This window comes from Capricornis sumatraensis, chromosome 7 (assembly GCF_032405125.1).
Source record: "Capricornis sumatraensis isolate serow.1 chromosome 7, serow.2, whole genome shotgun sequence".
In the NCBI taxonomy this organism is placed as follows: Eukaryota; Metazoa; Chordata; class Mammalia; order Artiodactyla; family Bovidae; genus Capricornis; species Capricornis sumatraensis.
The window spans coordinates 30,779,615-30,807,171 of NC_091075.1; positions in this window are offsets into that span (position 1 = coordinate 30,779,615).

The following is a 27,557-nucleotide window of genomic DNA, read 5'->3' on the forward strand; positions in this document are numbered from 1 at the left end:
GAAGATCACCAGGGGATAGGCTGTGGAAGAGTGGAAAGTGACTGCAAATGGGTTTGGAGTGCCTTTTATTGATAACAATAATATTTTAAAATTAGGTAGTGGTGATTGTTGCACTGTTATATCAATCTACTAAAACTGTTGAATTGCACACTCTGAAAAAATGAATTTTACGTTATGTAAATTATATCTCAAATAAAACCTGTTATGAAAAAAACTGGAACATGAAACTTAGTCCAGGGAATGTTTTCTAAACATTAAACAACTTAAGTATGTAGAACAGCTTCCATGCTTGGCAGCCAGAATATATTCATTATATAGTTACTATTATTATATCATTACATTAATCATATTTGAGGGCTCCAAAAGTCTTGACACTAACAAATGCATCTGCCTTTTGGCACATGAAGTCCATTGAATTCTCCAAGCATGAATACTGGGAGTGGGTTGCCATTCCCTTCTCGAAGGGATCTTCCTGACCCAGGGATTGAACCTGAGTCTCCCGCATTACAGGCATATTCTTTACGATCTGAGTCACCAGAGAAGCCTGCCTTTTGGAAAAAAGGACTTATTAACTGAACAGAAAGGATTGTGTCAGCTTTTATTTTCTTTGCATTTTCTTTACTTATGGCTTGCATAAAAGAAAATTAAGCAGCTGCCTATTTGTATTCTGCACCATATTATGTAGTTTTGTTCTCACCAATCATTCTAATTTTAGAGAATCATAAAAGCATAGTAACTAAAACTTCAAAAATAACTTCTTCAGATAATATTAGATAAATTATTGTTCAGATTCCATTTAAAATTTAATCATTTGTAGTAATTTTTTCTTTGCAATCAAGTAAAAATAATAAAATATGACATGTGCTTGTACATTATACAAAACATGTATGTAATTGATTTTGGTAAGAAATCATTAGCAACTAGAATTAAAGTCTTTATTTTAAGGCTTTTGAAGTAAAAGTTCTATTCTCTTCTATATTTCTAACTTACTTAAAATTTCTATAGAGCCAAGGTGACTTTAAATTGAATGTTCATTCAAATCTCTGTTACTGAGTATACTTTCCCCAAATGTGCTCATGCTAAGAACGTGAATAGACATTGTTCCTCCTGGATTTTCTATTCTTCTTTTGTGTATCAAAATCTCATTGAAAGGAAAATTAATGTATTACAGTGGTAGATATTAGTTTGCTTGACCTTTAACTCAAGTTTTCATGGGCACATGGTAGGATTTTATGTCTCTATGTGGAATTTTAAAATGTCCTCACTGTTGGCTTTTACAAATGAAATATGACTACAAAGAGCATTTATAACTTCCAGGCAAAAGTCATTAAGAGACAATGTATAGTATGTCTCCTTCCTTCTGCCGTGGTGACTAGACATTCCACAGAGAGAAAGCTCCATTTACCTGGGCCACCTTGTGAGAAAAACTTGAGACAGACTTATAACCAGAATGAGAAGTACACGTATATATTTGTTTGTTTTAAGCCATTGAGGTCATTGTTTATTACCACAAGATTGCCTGATTAACACTATGACTTGGGGTGTTTTGAAAAGTCTAAGATATTAGTATTCTGTATGTGTGTGTGTGTGTGTGTGTGTGTGTGTGTGTGTGTTTACTGTGTTCAGTTGCTAAACCATGTCCAACTCTGTGACCTACTTAACATTTAGACATTAGATCGAATGAAACATTCAACAACAACGTATGCACTCTCATATTATGCATTATTCAGAAAGATATTTTTAAGTTAAAACTTCACCTTGAAGAAGCATATTGATCAGCTTTATGGTGTGAAATGGAGAAGGCAATGGCACCCTACTCCAGTACTCTTTCCTGGAAAATCCCATGGACGGAGGAGCCTGGTGGGCTGTAGTCCATGGGGTCGCTAAGAGTCAGACACGGCTGAGTGACTTCACTTTCACTTTTCACTTTCATGCATTGGAGAAGGAAATGGCAACCCATTCCAGTGTTCTTGTCTGAATAATCCCAGGGATGGGGGAGCCTGGTGGGCTGCCATCCATGGGGTTGCACAGAGTCCGACAAGACTGAATCGACTTAGCAGCATGGTGTGAAATGATAGTTTATGTACAATGTTTCTATCATGGAAAGTGTTACCTGATGTTGAAACATATGTTCATTACTTGTAATACAGATTTCTTCACATATTTGTTTCATGACATCTAAATGTAATTTACAAGACTTGGTGGGTGGGGGATGATAATCTATTTCAAAATAAGTAAATTCATTATCAATACATGCTATTTTTATCCATTAGATGAAGCAAATGATATTAATGACTTTTCAATTTAGAAATAATGAGAATCTCTTGAGTATGATTTCTTTGCAGGAATCTTTTCTCTAGTTCTGGTACCTGTGTAGTTCAAGTGCTGATCATCTTCTGAAACTCTTAAAAGAGTTGCCATATCTTGATCTTCCCTTTATGTGTTTTCAGAGCAACTTTTATCAAATGGAAACCTCCCTCCTAAAGAATTTCACTGGCTTCCTTTTGCCCTCAACATGGCACCCAGTCTCTTTTCCACAATTTAGAAACTCTTGCTATTAAGACCCCAGTGGGAAATGTTCTGCCTGACCGTAGCCTTCTTCCTTCCTTCACTCCATATTCAACCACACTGAGATAGTTACAGCTCACATAAGAGACCAAGATCATTTATTCTTCCAAACATTTGTTCACAATACTTCCTGTGTTAACAATATCACTTTTTAGGGAAAGCATGTCAATAAATATAACAGCATCACCCTGGGCACATCGTCATTTAGTGCCACTTCAGTATAACTAAATGAACAGTTTCTTCACCTTGTGCCTTGTCTTTAGCTGTTTTCCTTAAAAATGGACTTGCGTTATTCCAGCCCTATCTCAAATTCAACATGAATCTCTCTGACTGCAAGATCAAGATTGATCCATGTTCCTCCATAACAAGTCAAAGCTGTGATCAACCCCTCCCCCACTGTATGCTCCCTCACAGACAATCATTCTTGATGTACTGCCCAACTCCAAACACATCTGAGCTTTTGGTAGCTTTTATTCATACACTCTTCCTTCTCTCATATCCATTTTTGCATATTATCAATTTGTCTTCATTATTTATATAGTAGATTATATCTGTGGTTTTAAAAATTGTTTGGAAGCATATAAGATTAAATTAATATTAATTTGTTTCCTTCTGCTCATTATCCATTTACCAAGAGAATGCTGCTCTCTAGCATTAGTCTTCTGATGGCCATGACCAGTATAACATTTTAAATAGAATATTAAATTGGATAGATCCATTCCACTCTAGGGTTTAATGAAACTTAAACACTTTATTGTTTTCAGTTTTTCTTTCATGATATGTTTTCATCCATTATTTTTCAATTATCTATACTCATTTTGTTGAAAGAAAAGGGACATGTGATCTTATTGCAATAAGTGAAATAGTATATACATGGTGTTAAAAGTTAATCTCTTCTAGCCTCTATTCCCGCTCCTGTAGTGTAATCAATCTTAGCAGATTGCTATAATTCTTTGCCCATTTATCTCCAGCTATACAATCCTGTGAAGCATATGTGCACATCCATAGGAGTAGCAGAACTGTTAGTCACTCAACCAATATTCATTTTTCTCTGTTACCTACAAACAGAACCCATTTTTTTAAGGGAGGGTGTTGCCAGTGTGCCCTATATAATGTTTGCTTCCTTTAGCATATTCAAAAGCAGAGACATTACTTCACCAACAAAGGTCCGTCTAGTCAAGGCTGTTTTTTCAAGTGGGAAAAACAATATGGATGTAAGAGTTGGACTGTGAAGAAAGCTGAGCACTGAAGAATTGATGCTTTTAAACTGTGGTTTTGGAGAAGATTCTTGAGCGTCCCTTGGACTGCAAAGAGATCCAACCAGTCCATTCTAAAGATCATTTGGAAGGAATGATGCTAAAGCTGAAACTCCAGTACTTTGGCCACCTCATGCGAAGTGTTGACTCATTGGAAAAGACTGATGCTGGGAGGGGTTGAGGGCAGGAGGAGAAGGGGACGATAGAGGATGAGATGGCTGGATGGCATCACCGACTCGATGGATGCGAGTTTGAGTGAACTCTGGGAGTTGGTGATGGACAGGGAGGCCTGATGTGCTGCGATTCATGGGGTCGAAAGAGTCGGACACGACTGAGCAACTGAACTGACTGAACTGAGCTTTACTTTCAGATAGGGGCACAGTGAGACACAGTTGGGCAATGAAAAGGATTTAGATGTCAACTAGGTGAGATTTTGTAGAAAAAAAAAAAAAAAATTAAAGGATGAGAAGCTCAGCTTTTCCCTTGTAAGGTTTTTTCAAACTTATTCATTATCAGAGAGTTGTAATAACTTCTAGTCATTGGAGATGTCTTGGTAAAACTTTACTCAAGTGGATGGACCTTTCAAATACTGAGAAAACATTTGGAAAACTGTTGATAGCTGCAAGACCAGGACAACAGTCATTCTGTCTTTTGTTACAAAGATTGATATCTGCTTATCACAGTAAAATAGAACATACCATGATTCCTTTGTTCATGTTCAGCTGTTTTTATCAACTGTATATTGTAGAAAACGGATTCCCAAATTATGAAATAGAATCTTAGGTGATATTTACTTATGATTTCTTAGATTTAAAGTTGTGATGTCTTTAGAAATGTCTTATTTCAATTTTGTTTAATGAAGGAAATTATATCTTCGTGAAATTCAAAAGCAGATGTTATCTTAGGGTGGAACATTTAATTCTGAGATCCTGTTTGATGATGAGTGCAATAGCTAAGTATGTGGTTTTTCTTTATTCCAATGACAACTTTAATATGTAAGTACAGAAATTAATGCTCAGTTGTATTTAATGATTATAACTTATTATACTATCTATATTAATTTCTACATGCCTTTAATTTATTATGTCTTTACCTAGGAGTAGGTTTATGTTTTCCATGTAGAGAAAAATGTAAATTTTTATCACTAAATTATTACATGCATTTTAGCATGAACGTTTACAATTCTGTGTTGATGTAACTTAAGATGTTTGTCTTGATACTAAAGAGAATATAATTTAGTCTAAATTACATATTTCAGCATAAAATAGTGTAATTTTTTCAGAGAGGTTCTTATATATGTAGTGGGGAAACATAGATGTGAGATTATAATAACCACAGAACTTGAGTCAAAGAAGGGAATATTTCTTCATATAACTTTTAAATTGTGGTTTCCTGTATTTTTAATTCAGAGCCAGCAAGTTTCAAATTAATATAATCTTGAAATGAATTCAGAAATGTTTATTCTAAATTTAAATTTAAAACTTTTTCTTCTTCTCTTTCTTTTCTTGCTGACATTTATTTTCCACATAGCTTTCTTTCCTATTTAACTTTTACTTCTTGACTTTTGACTTATACTTATTGACTAGTTTTTCTTGTAAACCATATCATTATCTTTCAAAGCTTCATCATTTTTTTTCAAATCTTCCTTTTTTTTTTTAGTTGCATGGGTATAAGCTTTCAGAGTTCTTATTGGTCCAAGGACCATGTTTATCTTGCCTATTGCATCTCACAAATGCAATCAGAATGAGAGATAGCTAATGACCCAAGCCAATCGAAAAACCCTTGGAGGCCACTATCTAATCATTCCAAAAAGGGGATAGTCAAAAACTATCAGACCAAGAAAATCACAAGGTGTCGATCAACACTAAACTATATCAAGCAAATTACATACTGCTTGGCTTTGAGCAAAAGTACCTTTATGAACTGACACCACTCAAATTTATTGGAATTTTTGGTAATGAAAAACATTACAAAAAATGCTTTCTAAATTACAAAATATTGCATATAGTTTAGGTGAGTTATTATTAAGGCTAGATTATGAGGAAAAAAAATCAACAAATGACAGAAATTTAGAAAACTAGCCTACATGTACTGATCAGATTTCTCGTTCTGGTAGGACAATATAGAAGAACGATAGGAGAATCAATTCAAGATCAGAAATGGGGGGATATTTAACAGTTAACTTGATGTATCCCAGGGCAGTTAGATGCAGTCATACTGGAGACAGAATGCTAAGATGATCCTCACTGAATCACGCCTTTTAAAAATCTTTTCTCCTTCTAGTATGTGATACAAACCTGGGACTTGCTTCTTGCCAATAGAATATTACCAAAGTTGTGAGATAGTCTCTCCCATGAATAGTGTATATAAGACTCCGTCTGAGCAGTTTGGTATAAGAGCTTCTCCTATTGGCTTTGAAGAAGTGAGTGGCTGTGTTGTGGACAGCCTGTGAGCAGGCCACATAGCAAGGATCTAAGAACCTCTAGGAGCTGAGAGCCAGCGAGAAAGTGGGGCTCTCAGTGGATATAACAGCAAGGAAATGAATTCTATCAACAACCATACGAGTTTGGAAAAGGATCTCAAGTTTCAGAAAAAAATGACAGCCAAGCCAACAGATTGTCAAAATGTGAGGTCCTGAGCAGAGGATCTGAACTCCTGACCTGAAAACTGATAATGAAGATATGTTGTTTCAAGTATCAAATTTTTGACAATGTGTTATACAGCATAGAAATTGATGCATGTAATGAAAAAGGTGTAATCTAGCTTATAGGAGTAAAAAGTACAACTCATATTTTAGAGACAGGGATAGCATTTTTGTCCAGGAAAAATCATATGATGAGAGGGCTTGGCACTGGTTTATAAAAATAAATAATATATAAAAATGAAACATGCACACAGATAAATACGGGTTAACTTATCAAAAGAATAACAATTTTTTAAATTGTTGATATGGTTGAATATTAAGGAATCAAAATGTAATTTAATTAATGCTGAAAAATAAATGGCATGCTTTTCTGTTAAAAGGCACACTATTTAATATAAAAACACTGGAAATAGAAAGCTAACAAAACCAAGTATGAATAGTCTATCAGAATTCTCTTATTAAACTTAGACTGTGTACTAGAAAGGCAAACTTTTTTTTTTACTTTTTTTTTAAACTATGAAGTAAAAATCTACATGTTTCTTTGGACTCATTCTAGGATTTTGTGTGTGTGTCAGGGATGGAGAGTATTTGCTAATTTTGTTAACACCAAGGTAATGGACCTGGAGTAGGAAATGGCAACCTACTCCAGTATTCTTGCCTGGAGAATCCCATTGACAGAGGAGCCTAGTGGGCTACATACAGTCCATGGAGTCGCAAAGAGTCGGACACAACTGAGTGACTGAACACACAAGTTTACGGAAATTATTTCACTGGAAAATATAATGAGCATGCTTGCTTGTAAACATGCACTGTATTAATTTTTAAAATATTTGGTAACTGACAGAAACAAATCAAACCATTTGAACCAGTTATTTCACGACTGGGAATATATCTTAAGGAACTAGCTAGAATTTGTAGAACTTTACAGTAAAAGATGTTTATTGCTCTACTATAACAAAAATGTTTCAATCAATCTAAATCTCTCGATGTAAGGAAATTATTAACACTACCAGGTCTTAAGGTGATTTTACAAATAGTTTATTTGAAATTAGTAATTTTCTGTCATCTCTAAATCTGGTTTGCTCACATTTTCAGGGGGAGCTCTGGAGAAATGAATCTACAATCCTTTAACTTTCTATACAGAGACTACTATTTCCCTGCACTGCTATGTCCTTGACTAAAGAGCATCTTCCTTCTATTAAAGAAAAAAAGAACAGCTCCTTTACTGTGACTGTGAACATTTCTGAAAAATATATTAATTTTTTACTGTGAGTGTGTATCTGTGTTTGTGTTCATTTTAGGCCCTGCATGTGACAGTTTATTGCACATAACAATCTCAAGAAAACTATGGACATTGGAAGACGGAGAGCTGGTTCAAAGTTTAAATTTTTATTCTTTTCGCTATTAGGCCAGAGAAAAGGAATCATGCTTAAAACTGCAGATGGTGACAGCTGAAAGGGAAGCAAATGAACATCATTGGAAAATAGAAGTAAGTGGTATGACTTGATTGTTAACTTGGGAGCTGCCAACATTCCTGGTGGTTCCCAGAAAGAGTATGCAGGAGAAACTCATTTCTCTCTTCATTCCAAAGTGACCACCTCTACTTGGTAGCTCAAGTAAATTTGTTTTTGTTGGTCTCTCTCAACCCTCTTCCCCAGCTTCAAGCTGCAATGTGTACCAATATGGATTGAAAACGAGGGAATCCCTGTTCCTCAGGGAAAAAAGATAGGAATCGTTATCCTATCATCTCATGTCTGTTTTTCCTATAAGGTTGTGTGAGCATTTGAGTGCCCCAAGAAGCCCCATGCTCCACCACTACCTCCCCACCCTGCAAAGGATTAATAAAGTCTAGTCCACTTCCTCTTGCTGCTTGTTGCCCACATCATGCTCCACCTTTCTTCCACAACACAGTTATAGACTCCAACTGATAAAAGGCATCTGAAGCTCAATTTTATTATTTTTTTAGTATAACCATTATTATTTTTTTAATTAATTAATTAATTAATTTTGGGGAGGCTAATTACTTTACAATATCGTATTGGTTTCCATTTTAAATCACTCATATTTCCATATGAATGTCGTTAGAGGCATAGCTTTAAAAATTTTCATTTGAATCTCAAACTTTGTAACATTTCATGCTTTATTATTTTCTTGATGATTTGCATAATAAAAATGTAAGCATTATAAACTACTTATTGGAAATTACACCAAACATCAAAATGATGCTATTTGTGATCACATCCAATATTTTATAAATAAGACTTGAATGGAACACATAAGATCTGTATGCACATTTAAGACTGGATAATACTGATACAGAGATAGTTTTCAATTTGTTAAAAGGAAGTGTATGCATTCATTTGCATTTGTACCTGGGGAAAATTGTCTGGGCAGAAATAACTCATTGCATTTTAGATCACTTTATATAAGTATATCCCTCAAGTACAAGTAATTATTGCCTTGCTTAATCTACCACAAGTTGCAAACACTTTGAACTCAAAGTATGCAAACAACTGTTCCTATTAGGATTGCTGTTGAGATTGAATACTATATATATGCAATGGTTTGTTTCAGTAGAACATGGAACTTGTTCAAGTATACAGATTCTTTTTGTCATGTAAAATATAACAAGAAAAGGTCTAACTTAAACAAGTAGGTATATTAGTTCATAAATCAGAATCAACATCTAGTAAATATTTTCTAAATTCATTGGTTTATTTATTACTGTAACCATTCATTTAGTTCTACCTGATAAGTGTCACAGATTTCTTGGTATTTTTAGAGAAATAAGACCACTATATATATATCATATTTGACTCAATCTATTTAGCAAAAAAAAATAAATTTAAACCATTACATATGCAGGACACTGAATGGCCAATAATGCATTCTTAATTAAACATTTAAAGGATCTTTTTATTTGAGTATCAATATTTTTAAGAGAGAAAAAAGATTTATTTTTCTAGAATGTGATCTTGAAGGGTTTAAGACTGCAACTGTCATCAAAAAGTCAGTGCTTAACATAATTTGCTGTTATTCTTTTACTTGTTTATTGTCTCTCTTCCCACTAGAGGGCAGGGCCTTCTCAGTTTTGTTAACCAGTATACCTTCATGGCAGTTAGTAGGTGCTCCAAAAAAAAATTTTTTTAATAAATAAATGGATTAATTCTCTGAATTTATGCAATCCAAAGTTTTGAATCCCACATTAAATGATATGCTTTATTTTCACTCAAGTTTCCCCTGAACTTCACTGCTTGTACCACCTACGACAGAAAACTCCTTTTTGGCTTCTGAGTTTGCACTTTGGGTAAGTACAGTTATCAGGCTACTGTGATGTGAAGTTGAAACGTCAGACAAGCCCAGGAATCTCAACTAAGCCAGCAAAAACAAAACTTTTTGAAAGCATTCTAGCTGAAACATATGATTTACAATCAACTAGGCTTTATCTTCACTGTGATGTGAGCAGCAGGCATCTCAAAGCATCAATTGTCCAATCGTGCCCCTGTAAAGATGGCCGGAAGCTGGCTGATTTCACAGAATGTAACAGCGAGGATGGTGCTAAAAGCATCATAAGTCTGTTGACAGAATCCAATATATTCTATAAAAAAATATAGTATTTTAAAATATTTTAACATTTTATCTGTCAACTACTCTTTTCACTAAAATGTCCTCTAAAAAGCCCTAACAAGTTTCATGTAGTAGTGGACTATACATGTTCTCTTATACAACTGGATCTATCAGAAAACAGATGAAAGCAGATAAGAAGTATTAGTATAACCCAGGTAAGAGATTTATTTTCCAAATAGCTAGCCAGGTAACCAACAGAATTTGTTGGAAAAAAAAGATCAGTATTTTCTCCATGCTTTCTTCTACTGAATAGGATTACTCAAGTGAAAGTGAAGTTGCTCAGTCGTGTCCGACTCTTCATGACACCACGGACTGCAGCCCACCAGGCTCCTCCATCCATGGGATTTTCCAGGCAAGAGTACTGGAGTGGGGTGCCATTGCCTTCTCCATATACATACACATACATACCTACATACATACATACATATATATATATATATATATATATATATTTAGATTTATCAAGTGTAAAAAGGAAATCAACAAAGATTTTGATTTAGTTATATTGAAAGCATTAGTTTGGTGAAAATTGGCAACTTTCCATCGGGTTGGCCAAAACGTTCATTTGATTAGTGAGTAAGTTGTTCAATAAACATCTTGGTGAAATGAAAAATGTACCTTTTATTTTACTTAAAACCAAGTGAACTTTTTGGTCAGCCTAATAATATTGAGATTTGTTTTCCAAGAACAAATCATAATTGTTGCTTTCTTTTTGTGAAGAACCACCACAACAGTAAAAACTAACTTTTGATGAAAACTTACTTTGTGCCATTACCATTCAAATCATTATATGCTTTGAATCATTTAATCCCCACTATAATCTATGATAATTACTATTACTGTCATTTACATTTTATAAATGAGAAACTGAGGCTCTGAAAGATTAACGTTTTGTGCAAGATCATGCAAAAAGCAGGCAGATCAGAGCTGCCTGCCTCTTCCAGAGGATCTGTTTAATCTTATTTCTGTCATCTTATCTGACATTTTGTTGATGCTTCCTTATTTTCTGTTTTTTCTCCCTTTTGCTCTATGTTCTGTTTGGTGCCTCATATAAGTGATAATCTGTTTTATTTACTCAGAAATATATTTTTCCTTTAAATCACGACTTGAATCTGTCTTTCTAAGTTTATTAATTTCAGTGAAAAAAACGTTGACTAATTCCCGATGTGGAAGATGAAAAGATTGATGAACTAATAAAAGCTTTCTTTAACCCCTCTTTCTCCTCCTCAATAAAATATTCTGGGATTTCTATCACAATCACTAGAGTAGAGATAGCAAATAACATTCATTATGTTTTATATTGTATAACTTGTCCTTTGAGAATATAAACTTTATCATTCATTTCTTAATACAGTCACCACAGTTATTTAGTTAAGCATACATTTGGGTGAATCTACTTATCTCTATCAACATTTTCACAACATATGATATCAGGTAAGATGCTTCTTTTGGAAATAAGTTTTAAAAGTCCCATTCAAATTGCCTTAAAAATTTAGGAAATATATATGCCATAATTAGGAGTTCACAGATAGCACAGAATCCAAGAACACTGCAGTGAACATTGGTCTAAATGCTGTCATGGAGAACCACTGTTACCTTTAACCTCAGACCTAGAGTAGGTAGCTGGAGAAACTTTAGACAACTTAGTCACATTCAAACATAATGAGATGAAGAGGAGAAACATATGTGAGTGAAAAAGAGAAAGTTTCTCTTTCTTGTTTCTCTCTTAGTCATAGAGAAAGTTTTCACAGAAGTTAGTAACATATTTTCCCTTCAGTGTTGTTGGACTTTCCATTCCCAGCTTTGAAATTTTGTTGGGAGGATGACTGGAATGAGCATGTTCAGCTTAGATTAATTTTACAGCTTAAATTAATTTTAATTTAATTAATTAATCTTGCATGTTGGAAGCCTTATCAAAAGTCCCCTAAATACTCTCCTCTTCATAAGTAGGCTATTTCTTTTGAATCATTTTGTGAATTCTAGAGTCTCAGTGAACATTATACCTCCTGAATTACTGCACACTAAATGTATCATCCTAATGCCTTTGTATATGAAATACAGCTTCCTAAGAATATAATTCAGAATTCACAATACTTGCTTTCATGCTTGATAGATAGGCATTACTGCACTAACTTCTGCCACTAAATAGTATCATTTGTATTTGTAGCCTATTTTACATTTTTATACTCTCCATATCACTGCTGTATCCCCTTGTTGTTGTTCAGTCCCTATGTCATATCTGACTCTTTGCAATCCCGTGAACTGCAGCAGGCCAGGCTTCCCTGTCCTTCCCTATCTAAGTTTCCTCAAACTCATGGCCACTGAGTTGGTGATGCCATCCAACCATCTCATCCTCAGTCACCCACTTCTCCTCCTCCCCTCAATCTTTCCTAGCATCAGAGTCTTTTCCAAGGACTCAGCTCTTTGTATCAGGTAGTCAGAGTATTGGAGCTTCAGCTTCAGCATCAGTCAATCCAATGAGTATTCAAGGTTGATTATCTGTGGTATTGACTGGTTTGATCTCATTGCTGTCGAAGGAACTCTAAAGAGTCTTCTCCACCATGAGAATTCAAAAGCATCAATTCTTTGGTGCTCAACCTTCATAGTTGGACCATAAAGGTCCAACTCTCATATCTGTACATGACTACTGGGAAAATAATAGCTTTGATTATACCGACCTTTGTTGGCAAAGTGAACGTCTCTGTTCTTTAATATGCAGTCTAAGTTTGTCATAGATTGTCTTCCAAGGAGCAAGAATCTGTTGATTTCATGGCTGCAGTTACTGTCCACAGTGATTTTGGAGCCCAGGAAAATAAAATCTGTCACTGCTTCCACTTTTTCCCATCTATTTGCCATGAAGTGATGGAACTGGATTCCATGGCCTTCATTTTTTGAACACTGAGTTTTAAGCCAGCTTTTTCACTCTCCTTGTTCACCCTCATCAAGAGGCTCTTTAATTTCTCTTCACATTCTGACATTAAGGTGCTGTCATCTGCATATCTAAGGTTGTTGATATTTCTCCCAACAATCTTGATTCCAGCTTACAAGTCTTCCAGTCTGACATTTTGAATGATGTACTTTGCATAGAATTTAAATAAGCAGGGTGACAATACAGTCTTGATGTTCTCCTTTCCCAATTTTGAACTAGTCTGTTGTTCCATGTCTGATTCTAACTGTTGCTTCTTGTCCATACAGATTTCTCAGGAGACAGGTAAGGTGGTCTGATAATCCCATCTCTTTAAGAATTTTCCACAGTTGGTGGTGAATCACAGAGTCAAAGGTTTAGTGTAGTCAATGAAGTGGAAGTAGATTTTCTTTTTTTTTTTGGAATTTCCTTGATTTTCCTATCATCCAATAGATTTTGACAATTTGATCTCTGATTTCTCAGCCTTTTCTAAATCCAGCTTTACATCTGGAAGTTCTTGGCTTATGTATTGTTGAAGCCTAGCTGTCTGTATCCCCTAACTTATGATTTTCCAGTAGTTGTGTATTTTCTATGAAAGATCTTTTCCTTTATTATTTTGTCAGTTCATTCTGTGCTAATAACACTTGATCTTTTGTCACTTGTTTTGGGAATTGCATATTCTCTCTAATTGCCAGGAAATGAATTACTACTTACTGAAACATTTCTTTTCTCTTAAGATATATCTTCTTCCAGAGTGTTTTATTTCTTTCAGATTTTTGCACACTGTGTTATGTCCCTAACTTTATTCCTTTTTTTCTCTGTATTACCTCTGTGGCTAATTCATGAAGTATTTATCTACAGTAAATTTTTGTAGAACTAAGATATTTTTTCTCTGCTTGTCTTACTCTGGATAAATCTACCTAAACCATTTTTTTTTCCTTTTGCATCAAAATTGAATTTAAGGTTTCCTGTTGACTCTGCCTCTTTTTCTTCAAGGCATTCTTTGAATCATCCCATAAAAGGATAAATAGAAGGCTAGAATTCGTTATATTTGGTTGTGTTTTTTCCTTGGCAGCTCTTCAGATTACTGAAGAATTTATGTCATTATTCAAGAAACTTGTTGCATTCTGTAACTTTGATATTTAAGCTCTAAATCAAAATGCATCCCAGCAAATGGGAGGAAAAAAATTCAGTGTATGTAGTGTTAAGTGCTTTGTAATTTTAGGATTAGATTTCAGGTGGACAAATACTTTGGTGACACAGAGGACAGACGATTAGATTTGCATGAGTGTCCCTGCATAGATTAACTATTAAAAACATTATTCCCCAGACATTGTCTTCTACATGGCATATATATTAGTAATAGATTTTATATTTTAGAGGACATTTAAGTTCATAGCAAAATTGAACAGAAAGTATAGAGAGTTCTCTGACACTTCCTGCCCCCATGCATATACAACTTCCCCCAATAACAGCATCCCTCTACTAGAGTGGTATATCTCTTTACAACTAATAAATCTATGTTGGACAAGATTACCAGCCTGGTTCATAGTTTACATTAGAGTTACTCTTGAAATTGTACATTCCATGTATTTTGACATATGTATAATGCATTCCTCAGAATAACATAATTACAATCTGATCACATGGACCACAGCCTTGTCTAACTCATTGAAACTATGAGCCATGCTATGAAGGGCCACCAAAGAAGGACGGGTCATGGTGGAGAGTTCTGACAAAATGTGGTCTACTGGAGAAGGAAATGACAAACCACCATTCAGTATCCTTGCCTTGAAAACCCCATGAACAGTATAAAAAGGCAAAAAAAATAGGACACTGAAAGTTGAACTCCCCAGGTTGGTAGGTGCCCAATATGCTACTGGTAAGAATGAAGAGATGGAGCCAAAGCAAAAACAAGACCCAGTCATGGATATGACTGGTGATGGAAGTAAAGTCCAATGATATAAAGAGCAATATTGCATAAGAACCTGGAATGTTAGGTCCATAAATCAAGGCAAATTGCAAGTGGTGAAACAGGAGATGGCAAGAGTGAACATCAACATGTTAGGAATCAGTGGACTGAAATGGGTAAAATTAACTCAGATGACCATTATATCTACTACTGTGGGCAAGAGTCCCTTAAAAGAAATGGAGTAGCCATCATAGTCAACAAAAGAGTCCAAAATCCAGTACTTGGATGCAATCTCATAAACGACAGAATGATCTCTGTTTGTTTCCAAGGAAAACCATTCAATATCATGATAATCCAAGTCTATGCCCCAACCAATAACGCTAAGAAGCTAAAGTTGAATGGTTCTATGAAGACATACAAAACCTTTTAGAAGTAACACCCAAAAAAGTTGTCCTTTTCACTATAGGGGACTGGAATGCAAAAGTAGGAAGTCAAAAAATGCCTGGAGTAATGGGCAAATTTGCCCTTGGAGTACAGAATGAAGCAGGGCAAAGGCTAATAGAGTTTTCCCAGAGAACACACTGGTCATAGCAAAAACCCTGTTTCAACAACTCAAGAGAAGACTCTACACATGGACATCACCAGATGGTCAATACTAAAATCCAATTGATTATATTCTTTGCAGCCAAAGATGGAGAAGTTCTATACAGTCAGCAAAAACAAGACAAAGCTGACTATGGCTCAGACCATGAACTCCTTATTGCCAAATTCAGACTAAATTGAAGGAAGTAGGGAAAACCACTAGACCATTCAGGTATGACCTAAATCAAATTCCTTATTATTATACAGTGGAAGTGAAATAGATTCAAGGGATTAGATCTGATAGACACAGTGCCTGAAGAAATATGGATGGAGGTTTGTGACATTGTGCAGGAGGCAGGAATCAAGATCATCTCCAAGGAAAAGAAATGCAAAAAGGCCTTTCAAATAGCTGTGCATAGAAGAGAAGCAAAAGGCAAAGGAGAAAAGGAAAGATATACCCATTTGAATGTAGACTGCCAAAGAATAACAAGGGGAGATAAGAAAGCTTTCCTCAGTGATCAATACAAAGAAATAAAGGAAAACAATAGAATGGGAAAGACTAGAGATCTCTTCAAGAAAATTAGAGATACCAAGGGAACATTTCATGCAAAGATGGGCACAACAAAGGATAGAAATGGTATGGACCTAACAGAAGCAGAAGATATTAAGAAGAGGTGGCAAGAATACACAGAAGAACTGTAGAAAATATCTCATGTCCCAGATAATCACCATGGTGTGATCACTCATCCAGAGCCAGACATCCTGGAATGTGAAGTCAAGTATGCCTTAGAAAGCATCACTACGAACGAAACTAGTGGAGGGGACAGAATTCCAGTTGAGCTATTTCAAATCCTGAAAGATGATGCTGTGAAAGTGCTGCACTCAATATACCAGCAAATTTGGAAAACTCAGCATTGGACACAAGACTGGAAAAGGTCAATCTTCATTCCAATCCCAAGGAAAGGCACGCCAAAGAATTTTCAAACTACCATATAATTGCACTCATCTCACACACTAGTAAAGTAATGCTCAAAATTCTCCAAGTTAAACTTCAACAATACTTGAACTGTGAACTTCCAGATGTTCATGCTGGATTTAGAAAAGGCAGAGGAGCCAGAGATAAAATTGCCAACATCTGTTGCATCATAGAAAAAGTAAGACAGTTCCAGAAAAACATCTACTTCTGCTTTATTGACTATGCCAAAGCTTTTGACTGTGTGGACCACAACAAAGTTCGTTAAAGTTCTTAGAGAGATGGGAATACCAGACAACCTGACCTGCCTCTTCAGAAATTTGTATGTAGTTCAAGAAGCAACAGCTAGAACTGGACATGGAAAAACCGATGGGTTCCAAATCTGAAAAAGCGTTCTTCTGGGATGTATATTGTCACCCTGCTTATTTTACTTATATGCAGAGTACATCAAGAGAAACACTGGGCTGGTTAAAGCACAGTGGAATCAAGAATCCTGGGAGAAATATCAATAACCTCAGATACGCTGATGACACCAGCAGAAAGTGAAGAACTAAAGAGCCTCTTGATGAAAGTGAAAGAGGAGAGTGAAAAAGTAGGCTTAAAGCTCAAGATTTAGAAAACTAAGATCATGGCATCTGGTCCCATCACTTCATGGGAAATAGATGGGGAAACAGTGGAAACAGTGTCAGACTTGATTTTGGGGGGCTCCAAAATCCTTGAAGATGGTAACTGTAGCCATGAAATTAAAAGACACATGCTCCTTAGAAGAAAAGTTATGAAAGGTCTAGAAAAATCTAGATAGCATATTAAAAAGCAAAGACATTACTTTGCCAGCATAGGTCCATCTAGTCAAAGCTATGGTTTTTCCAGTAGTCAAATATGGATGTGAGAGTTGGACTATAAAGAAAGCCGAGTGTCGAAGAATTGATGATTTTAAACTGTGATGTTGGAGAAGACTCTTGAAAGTCCCTTGGACTGCAAGGAGATCTAACCAGACCATTCTAAAGGAAATCAGTCCTGAATATTCATTGGAAGGACTGATGCTGAAGCTGAAACTCCAAATATTGACCACCTAATGCGAAGAACTGACTCACTGGAAAAGACCCAGATGCTGGGGAAAATCGAAGGTGGGAGAAGTGGACGACAGCGGGTGAGATGGTTGGATGGCATCACCGACTCTATGGATATGAGTTTGAGTAATCTCGGGGAATTATTGATAGGCAGGAGGCCTGGCATGCTGCAGTCCATGTGGTTGCAAAGAGTGTAGTTGACTGACTGACTGAATTTAACTGATAATGTATCTCCCATAATAGCATAAAAACTCCAAAGTCACCAGAGTTTCTCCTTTGTTATCTTCTAGGAGTTTTGTCATTTTGCATTTTACCTTTACACTGTTGATCCTTTTGGGGTTAACTTTTGTGAGGAGTGTAAGGTCTGTGTGGGCTTCTCAGGGGGTTCAATGACAGAGAATTCTCCTGCCGAGCAGGGGATGCAGTAGACATGGGTTTGAACTCTGGGTTGGGAAGATCCCCTGGAGGAAGAAATGTCAACCCACTCTAGTGTTCTTGTCTAGAAAATCCCATGGATAGCCGAGCCTGGCAGGCTACAGGCACGGGGTTGCAAGGAGTCAGACATGACTTAGTGACTAAACAGCAGCAGCAGCAGCAGCAGCAGCATAAGGTCTGTCTAGATTTTTTTTTCCCTGCATGTTGATGTCCTATTTTCCCACTGGTATATGTTGAAAAGACCATCTTCACCCTACCGTGCTTCTTTAGCTTTTTCGAAAAAGATCAGTTGACTACATTTATGTAGGTCCATTTAGGGGCTCCAGGATGTGTTTCTCAAAACACAGTCTTTTCAAAGTTTTTTTTCTTTAATCTAGGTAAGTCTACATTGTTCTCATTAAAGGGATTGGGTAAAGCTTCACCTGCTGGATCCTTCTTTCTTCTATCCAGTGTCTCCTGGAATAGAACAGTTAGTATTCTACAAAAATCACTGTGCTAAACTATTTTAATAAAGTTGAAATATAGATACATACTAAACACTCATGCTCACACATACACACTTGTACACACACATACACACACTTTTGCAGCAACAGATGATTTATGCCTGGTGAGTTCCCAATCTTTCTCAGTGGTAGCACATCATCTGTGTAAAATTCTCAAGTGCTTATAATGTAATTTGCATGAGAGAGCTTATTTACTTTCAAAAGGTAGTACTACCAGTAATTTTGTGATTATCTTTGAATGTGTTCTTTTGTCAAAGCTTGAACACTATTCTTAAATGTTGTGCATTTTTTAATAAAACAATTTACTGAAAAGGAGAACATCCTCTCCTTTATCCCTTAGAAAGCCCAAGCATATTTTTATATTGTATCATTAACATTCCTATAGCAATTCTAGTAGATCTCAGTGTATCATGATTAGTTTACATTAAATGGAAATTAGAAGTTTTCAGTTTAATGCAAAATAGTGGATTAAACTACATTTTTGAAAGCTGTATCATGTGAACTCAATAATTTGAAATGTAATTAATAAGGAATTTTATAAATCAAGATGAATAATTTGGCTGAAAATGAGTAGTAAATTATATCCTCAATAATTTGACTTCCCATTGTTATGAAAAAAATTAGAGTAAGAATAAACTTACTGTAAGCTTCTTGAATGCCAGATCTGGAAGGGACAGAGGAACCAGAAGGATCAATCAGAAAAGAAGAGTGCCTACTTTCTGAACGGCTCAACATATTGACAGATAAGACTAGGATGGCAATAGTTTTAACAATGTAAGTCTTCTCTATATTTTATTGTAAAAGACACAGATATGGAGTAGAGTGCTTAAGGGAGAGTCCCAGAGCCCTTCTGATTGAAGTCATCATTGCATGATCAATCACCTTTTGGTTATTAAAAGAGAGAAAACAATCTCAGTGGAAATATGTGTGCCTTTCATTTTGCGGGGTTCCCAGAACATGAGCTAAAGGTTGCTAAATACAGAAGGAGAAAACTAAGCTCTATGTCTTCTGGAGTTTACTGATCTATGAAAGTCACACTTCAGTAAAACAGTATCCCGTGTTACTCCATTTCTTTCTTCTAAATAAAACATAGAGAAGACTTGGCAAATTGATCAAAGCAATTGCATCTCATCTTCCCTATGCTGAATCACATAGAAAGCAGGCTTTCTTCTTTACTGTTTAATCTATGCTCTTGATCAATCTGTGTTTAGTAGATCTGGTATTTAAGAAGCCTAAGGAAGTTGCTATTTTACTCTAATTCCAGTAATAATCATTACAAATTATGGTAACTGTGCTCAGAAATCTATCACTCGATCACATTTCAAAAAAAGAAAATGACAAAAACAAAAATTTAAAATTTAGAAGTTTCATTTTTATCTTGGAGAAAGAAATGGCAACCCACTCCAGTATTCTTGCCTGGAAAATCCCATGGACAGAGGAGCCTGGTAGGCTACAGTCCATGGGGCCGCAAAGAGTCGGACACTGATTATATAATTTCACAGCCACTTCAGGCAACTACAAAGTTTTAAAGCAAAATCAATGCGAATTTCCTTTTCTTATTCCTTTCTTCATCTGGGTTGACAAATAAGTTCTGAGGTTGGTTAACAGCTGTAGTACATCATGCCATTTGAATGCTTAGCCTGTGGCAACATCTGGTTTCCAAGGCATCTAGACTACCTGCTTTGGTCTAAACCTACCTCCTCATATGTTGAATTCTAACCTCAGAATTTAAGAGGTGGGACTTTGGGAGGTTCTGCCATCGTGAATGGTATTAGTCTCTTATTAAATAGGCTCCACAGAGATCCTACCCCCTATTACCGTGTGAGAACCACAGGGAAAATGCACCAGCTATAAATCAGGAAGAGGGCACTCACTAGAACTCAATCTTGCTAGTGTCTAGATCTTGAACTTTCAGCCCGCAGAACTATGAGAAATAAATTTCTTTTGTTAATAAGCCGTCTAGTTTACCTTTCGTTATAGCAGCCCAAATGGACCAGTATTCTGCTACACTAGTCTGTAGCATCGGAAGAGGAAATGGCACCCCACTCCAGTGATCTTGCCTGGAGAACCCCAGGGACGGGGGAGCCTGGTGGGCTGCTGTCTATGGGGTCACACAGAGTCGGACACGACTGAAGTGACTTAGCAGCAGCATAATATTGTACACAGTTCCACAAAAATCCAAAGTAACTACTTACAGGCAGCTGTACAGAACTGTGCATGGGGATAACAGTGGTACCAGCTTAGAGTGGCATTTTAAGTTTTGAATGACTTAATATATGAAGCATATTTAAATGACTGCCATTGACATAATCTTCTAAGTTATAATCATCAGTGCCATCATCATTATTACTCTTTATTTCTACTTCTACTAATTACATGTGAGTGTTGTTTCTGATGCTTCTGTTTCAGGCACTCTTCACTGACAGAAACTCAGTATATCTACTGTTCCTACAGGAGGAGCAGGAGGGAGCAGCTGGTGAAGTAACAAGGAGCAGGAAGCATGATATAGTCTCTGTAGACACAGACACATCAACACAGACAAATTGCACCCACATTTACTTAAAGACACACATGTGGAGAGGGCTGTCAAGAATGGTGAAGACTATGAGATTTTATCCCACAGTGTCATACATGGTGGCAGATACCCGAATCAGAGATAAAGGACTTTCTTACTCAGGGCACAGCAGGCAGCTTGAGCTTCATGTTCTCATAGAGAAAACCTTACTCTCCAGGCCCCAAGAATGATGGAGAGGTGGGCCCTTTTGGATACCGCATACATAGTGGATTGTCTCCCAAATGAGAATAGCTTAGAGTATCACCAATCTTACAAAAGAATCTCCAATGCTTACATCAGAGGGGGACATTATTATCCTAGACAGCAGCTCCATTCACCTTCTTTTCTGAAGAGGGGTACTATCTCTGCTTCCTAAGCCTGTTTCCCATTGTACAAAAAGTAATCATAAACAAAATCAGATACTAGACATAGAAAAACAACATTTGGGAGAATGGCCTCCAAAAAAGCACATGGATTGACATGACATCTATTTTGGTCTTCGATCTCCTTTAAGATGTATGATAACTTCAATGTTTCAGGGAATTTACAAAAATGTATTCTGTTTTACCTTACTTTAATTATTTAAAGTAATCTGTAATGACAAATTAACCTCCAAAATCCAATAACCTATTGTGGTAGTTACATGAAGTATATCTATTGCTATGATAATATGAAGTCCAAAATGATAGCTCCTAATAAGTGGACGATTCTTCAAATAGGGGTATGTATATGAATTCTTGTTGTTGTTTTAGTCTCTAAATCATGCCCAGCTATTTTGAGACCCCATGGACTCAGCCACCTCTGTCCATGGGATTTCTCAAGGAAGAATATGGGAGTGGGTTGACTTTCCTTCCTCAGGGAATCTTCCCAATCCCGGGATCAAACCTGCATCTCCTGCATTGCAGACAGATTATTTACCACTGAGTCACCAGGGAAGCTCCTTAAGAATTTTCACTTATTCCATATTATGGCTCTAATATCTTCAGCAAAAGTCTCCCAAGTGTGCCATAGACTTGGTCTCCATTCCAGCTATCTTAAAAGAGAAAAGATCTCAGTGGATCCCATGTAGTGGGATTTTATAGACAGAACTCTGACATACATCATTTCACCCTCAGTCTACTTATAGTCAACCAGATAGTCACATGGCCACATCTAACAGCAACAGAAGCTAAGAAATGAAGTCCAGTTTTGTGTAGAAGAGGAGAAACTTGTCTTGTCAATTTGATAGCCTCTTACACATTCAACTCAGATCTGTGTGTGCTCAGTTGCTTTCAAATCTGCAACCCCATGGACTGTAGCCCACTAGGTATCTCTGTCCATGGGGCTCTCCAGGCATGGATGCTGGAGTGGGTTGCCATGTTCTCCTCCAGGGAATATTCCCTACTCAGGGACTGAACTAGCGCCTCTTGTGTCTCCTGCGTTGCAGGTGGAAATCGTACTGCTGAGCCAACAGGGAAGCCTCTCAACTTACATAAGTGCATCTTAAATTTAGACTTTTCAAAACCCATATGTAAAAAAAAAAATTTTAATATACATTTAATTTCATTTTGAATTTTGCTGTGTGCCTCAAGTAGATCCACTATGGTACAGAATTAATTTCAAGTTAGTTTTCCACAATTTGAAAGTAATTTTGATGTGACACAAATACATTATTGGTTAATCCTTCATATCAGATGTCGAGATTTGGAGGATTAAAAAGATTGATTTAAAGCCAACTCGGAAAAATATTTATGCATGCATGAATAAAGCATTGCTGTAAAGTAGCAGAAATTAAAACACTGGGATATTGAAGTGTCTATATCCAAAGGAATCAAAACAATTTCAGGGAGCTAAGGTTTGTCTAAAGTATTTTTTTTTAATATTTAGAGGATAGTAACACAACTTGGTTGATTATAATCACCCTGGCTCAACTTATTTTTCCATCCTGCATGCACAGAAGAAATGCACAGTGAATAATGCTTGACAAGGTCATCCTCTGGGAGACCTTGGCCACATGGGGCAAAATAGGGAGAGTGGATCAACATTTTACTAGTAAAATGTGACTTGGTGATGTCTTAGGTGACTAAGTAGTTAACCAGAAATTCATCCTATGGTGTGGGGAACTAGAAAGCTTAATAGGACTGGGGTGGAAGATGGCAGTTTTTCCTGTACCTATACCTTTTACTCTGAATTAAATTTAGTTTTGATTTTAATCAGTTCATTTTAGTTTCTCATATTTATAACCTTACTCTGATAATTGCATTGCAAGTGTTTTTTGAGCATGATCTTTGTTTTCATCTTCCCATATTTTTCAGCATTGTTCAGTCATCGTTTTCCTTGTTGCTATGTGTAGTTTCTATGGTATCCTTTGCCATTAATTTTGTTTCTCAAAATAACCTCCTCCGTTTCTCTTTGAGAAGAAGCACCACGGAATGAATAAACATTTCTAATCCAAGATAATATCAGAAGGTTTTAGCCTTAAAAGAAAAAATAGGTATCATTATCCCTAAATTATTTGGTTCAGTGAGTGTTGAAAGCATCCCCTTTACATATATGAAGTAACTATATAAAATTGAAATTTGGGAAAAGATAAAAATTCCATGTGTTATCTTCATTTAACTCTCCCTGTTCAAAACCTCTTATAGCATGTTATTCCTTCCAACAACAACAAAAACAGCTACCGTTGATTTAGTGCTTACTGTTTGGGATTCAAGGCCAAGCACTTCTTCCTCTACCACACCAGGGATCTGGCTGAAGAAATATATACATCAGGATTTCAAGCCAAATGGGAATCAAGCAGCATTTTTTAAAATTTGTACCAGAAACTTAAAATGCCAAATGTAAGGCTGTCTTTACATGCTATAGTGAAGAACATGATAAGGGCTTAGATTAGGGTCTGAATGACATCTTCTCCATGATAAGCCAACTTTCACCTTTGAATCTTCTTGTGCTTTAGCAAGGCCGGCTGGGTCTGAAGAGGTCCAGGTGGCCACAAGGGAGAGAATTGTGACTATCTCACCTATAATTGATGCTTTTGAACTGTGGTGTTGGAGAAGACTCTTGAGAGTCCCTTGGACTGCAAGGAGATCCAACCAGTCCATTCTGAAGGAGATCAGTCCTGGGTATTCTTTGGAAGGAATGATGCTAAAGCTGAAACTCCAGTACTTTGACTACCTCATGCGAAGAGTTGACTCATAGAAAAGACTCTGATGCTGCGAGGGATTGGGGGCAGGAGGAGAAGGGTACAACAGAGGATGAGATGCCTGGATGGTATCACCAACTTGAAGGACGTGAGTTTGAGTGAACTCCGGGAGTTGGTGATGGACAGAGAGGCCTGGCATGTGGTGATTCATGGGGTCACAAAGAGTCGGACACGACTGAGTGACTGAACTGAACTGAATGAACCTATAAACAGCCTATAACCTCTAAAAGCAAGTGAGGTTCTCTCAAACCTATAAAAGCAAGAGAGTTCCAGAAAAACACCTACTTCTGCTTTACTGACTATGCCAAAAAACCTTTGACTGTGTGGATCACAATCACTGTGGAAAATTCTGAAAGAAATGGGGCTACCAGACCACCTGACCTGCCTCTTGAGAAACCTATATGCAGGTCAAGAAGCAACAGTTAGAACTGAACATGGAACAACAGACTGGTTCTAGATAGGGAAAGGATATGTCAAGGTTGTATATTGTCACCCTGATTATTTAACTTATGTAAAGAATACATCATGTGAAATGTTGGACTGCATAAAGCACAAGCTGGAATCAATATTTCTGGGAGAAATATCAATAACCTCAGATATGCAGATGACACCACCCTAATGGGAGAAAGTGAAGAAGAATTATAGAGCCCTTTGATGAAAGTGGAAAAAGAAAGTGAAAAAGTTGTCTTAAAACTCAACATTCAGAAAACTAAGATCATAGCATCTGGACCCATCACTTCATTGCAAATAGATGGGGAAACAGTGGCAGACTTTATTTTGGGGGAGGGGGGGCTCCAAAATCACTGCAGATTGTGACTGCAGCCATTAAATTAAAAGGCACTTAACCTTGGAAGTAAAGTTATGACCAACCTAGACAGCATGTTAAAAAGCAGAGACATTACTTTGCCAACAAAGATCCATCTAGTCAAGGCTATGGTTTTTCCAGTAGTCATGTATGGATGTGAGAGTTGGACTATAAAGAAAGCTGAGTGCAGAAGAATTGATGCTTTTGAAATGTGGTGTTGGAGAAGACTCTTGAGAGTCCCTTGGACTGCAAGGAGATCCAACCAGTCCATCCTAAAGGAGATCAGTCCTGGGTGTTCATTGGAAGGACTGATACTAAAGCAGAAACTCAAATGCTGTGGCCAACTCATGTGAAGAGTTGACTCATTGGAAAAGACCCTGATGCTGGGAAAGATTGAAGGCAGGAAGAGAAGGGGATGTCAGAGGACGAGATGGTTGGATGCATCACTGACTCAATGGACATGAGTTTGAGTACACTCCAGGAGTTGGTGATGGACATGGAGGCCTGGTGTGCTGCAGTCCATGGGGTCACAAAGAGTTGGACATGTCTGAGTGACTGAACTGAACTGAACCTATAATCTTGTGACAAAGGAGTAAGAATTCTGGATGATTTTTACATATATTTTATATAAGTATTCAGATATGACCTAAATCAAATCCCTTATGACTATACAGTAGAAGTGAGAAATAGATTTAAGGGACTAGATCTGATAGACAGAGTGCCTGATGAACTATGGACGGAGGTTCGTAACATTGTACAGGAGACAGAGATCAAGACCATCCCTGTGGAAAAGAAATGCAAAAAACAACCAAAATGGCTGTCTCAGAGGCCTTACAAATAGCTGTGAAAAGAAGAGAAGCAAAAAGCAAAGGAGAAAAGGAAAGATATAAGCATCTGAATAGAGAGTTCCAAAGAATAGCAAGGAGAGATAAGAAAGCCTTCCCCAGTGATCAAAGATATAGAGGAAAACAACAGAATGGGAAAGACTAGAAGTCTCTTCAAGAAAATTAGAGATACCAAGGGAACATTTCATGCAAAGGTGGGCTTGATAAAGGACAGAAATGATATGGACCTAACAGAAGCAGAAGATATTAAGAAGAGGTGGCAAGAATACACAGAAGAACTGTACAAAAAAGATCTTCACAACCAAGATAATCACAATGGTGTGATCACTCACCTAGAGCCAGACATCCTGGAATGTGAAGTCAAGTGGGCCTTAGAAAGCATCACTATGAACAAAGCTAGCGGAGGTGATGGAATTCCAGTGGAGCTGTTTCAAATCCTGAAAGATGATGCTGTGAAAGTGCTGCACTCAATATGCCAGCAAATTTGGAAAACTCATTAGTGGCCACAGGACTGGTAAGGGTCAGTTTTCATTCCAATCCCAAAGAAAGGCAATGCCAAAGAATGCTCAAACTACTGCACAATTGCACTCATCTCACATGCTAGTAAAGTAATGCTCAAAATTCTCCAAGCCAGGCTTCAGCAATATAGGAACCGTGAACTTCCAGATGTTTAAGCTGAATTTAGAAAAGGCAGAGGAACCAGAGATAAAATTGCCAACATCTGCTGGATCATGAAAAAAGCAAGAGAGTTCCAGAAAAACATCTATTTCTGCTTTATTGACTATGCCAAAGCCTTACTGTGTGGATCACAATAAACTGTGGAAAATTCTGAAAGAATGGGAATACCAGACCACCTGACCTGCCTCTTGAGAAACCTGTATGTAGGTCAGGAAGCATTAGTTAGAACTGGACATGGAACAACAGATTGGTTCCAAATAGGAAAAGGAGTATATCAAGGCTGTATATTGTCACACTGCTTATTTAACTTATATGCAGAGTACATCATGAGAAATGCTGGGGTGGAAGAAGCACAAGCTGGAATCAAGATTGCCGGTTTGAAATATCAATAACCTCAGATATGCAGATGACACCACCCTTATGGCAAAAAGTGAAGAGGAACTAAAAAGTCTTTTGATGAAAGTGAAAGAGGAGAGTGAAAAAGTTGGCTTAGAGCTCAACATTCAGAAAACGAAGGTCATGGCATCTGGTTCCATCACTTCATGGGAAATAGAAGGGGAAACAGTGGAAACAGTGTCAGACTTTATCTTGGGGGGCTGCAAACTCACTGCAGATGGTGATTGCAGCCATTAACTTAAAAGACGCTTACTCCTTGGAAGGAAAGTTATGACCAACCTAGATAGCATATTCAAAAGCAGAGACATTACTTTGCCAACAAAGATCCATCTAGTCAAGGCTATGGTTTTTCCAGTAGTCATGTATGGATGTGAGAGTCGGACTGTGAAGAAAGCTGAGTGCTGAAGAATTGATGCTTTTGAACTGTGGTGTTGGAGAAGACTCTTGAGAGTCCCTTGGGCTGCAAGGAGATCCAACCAGTCCATTCTGAAGTAGATCAGTCCTGGGTGTTCTTTGGAAGGAATGATGCTGAAGCTGAAATTCCAGTACCCTGGTCACCTCATGCAAAGAGTTGACTCATTGGAAAAGACTCTGATGCTGGGAGGGTTTGGAGGCAGGGG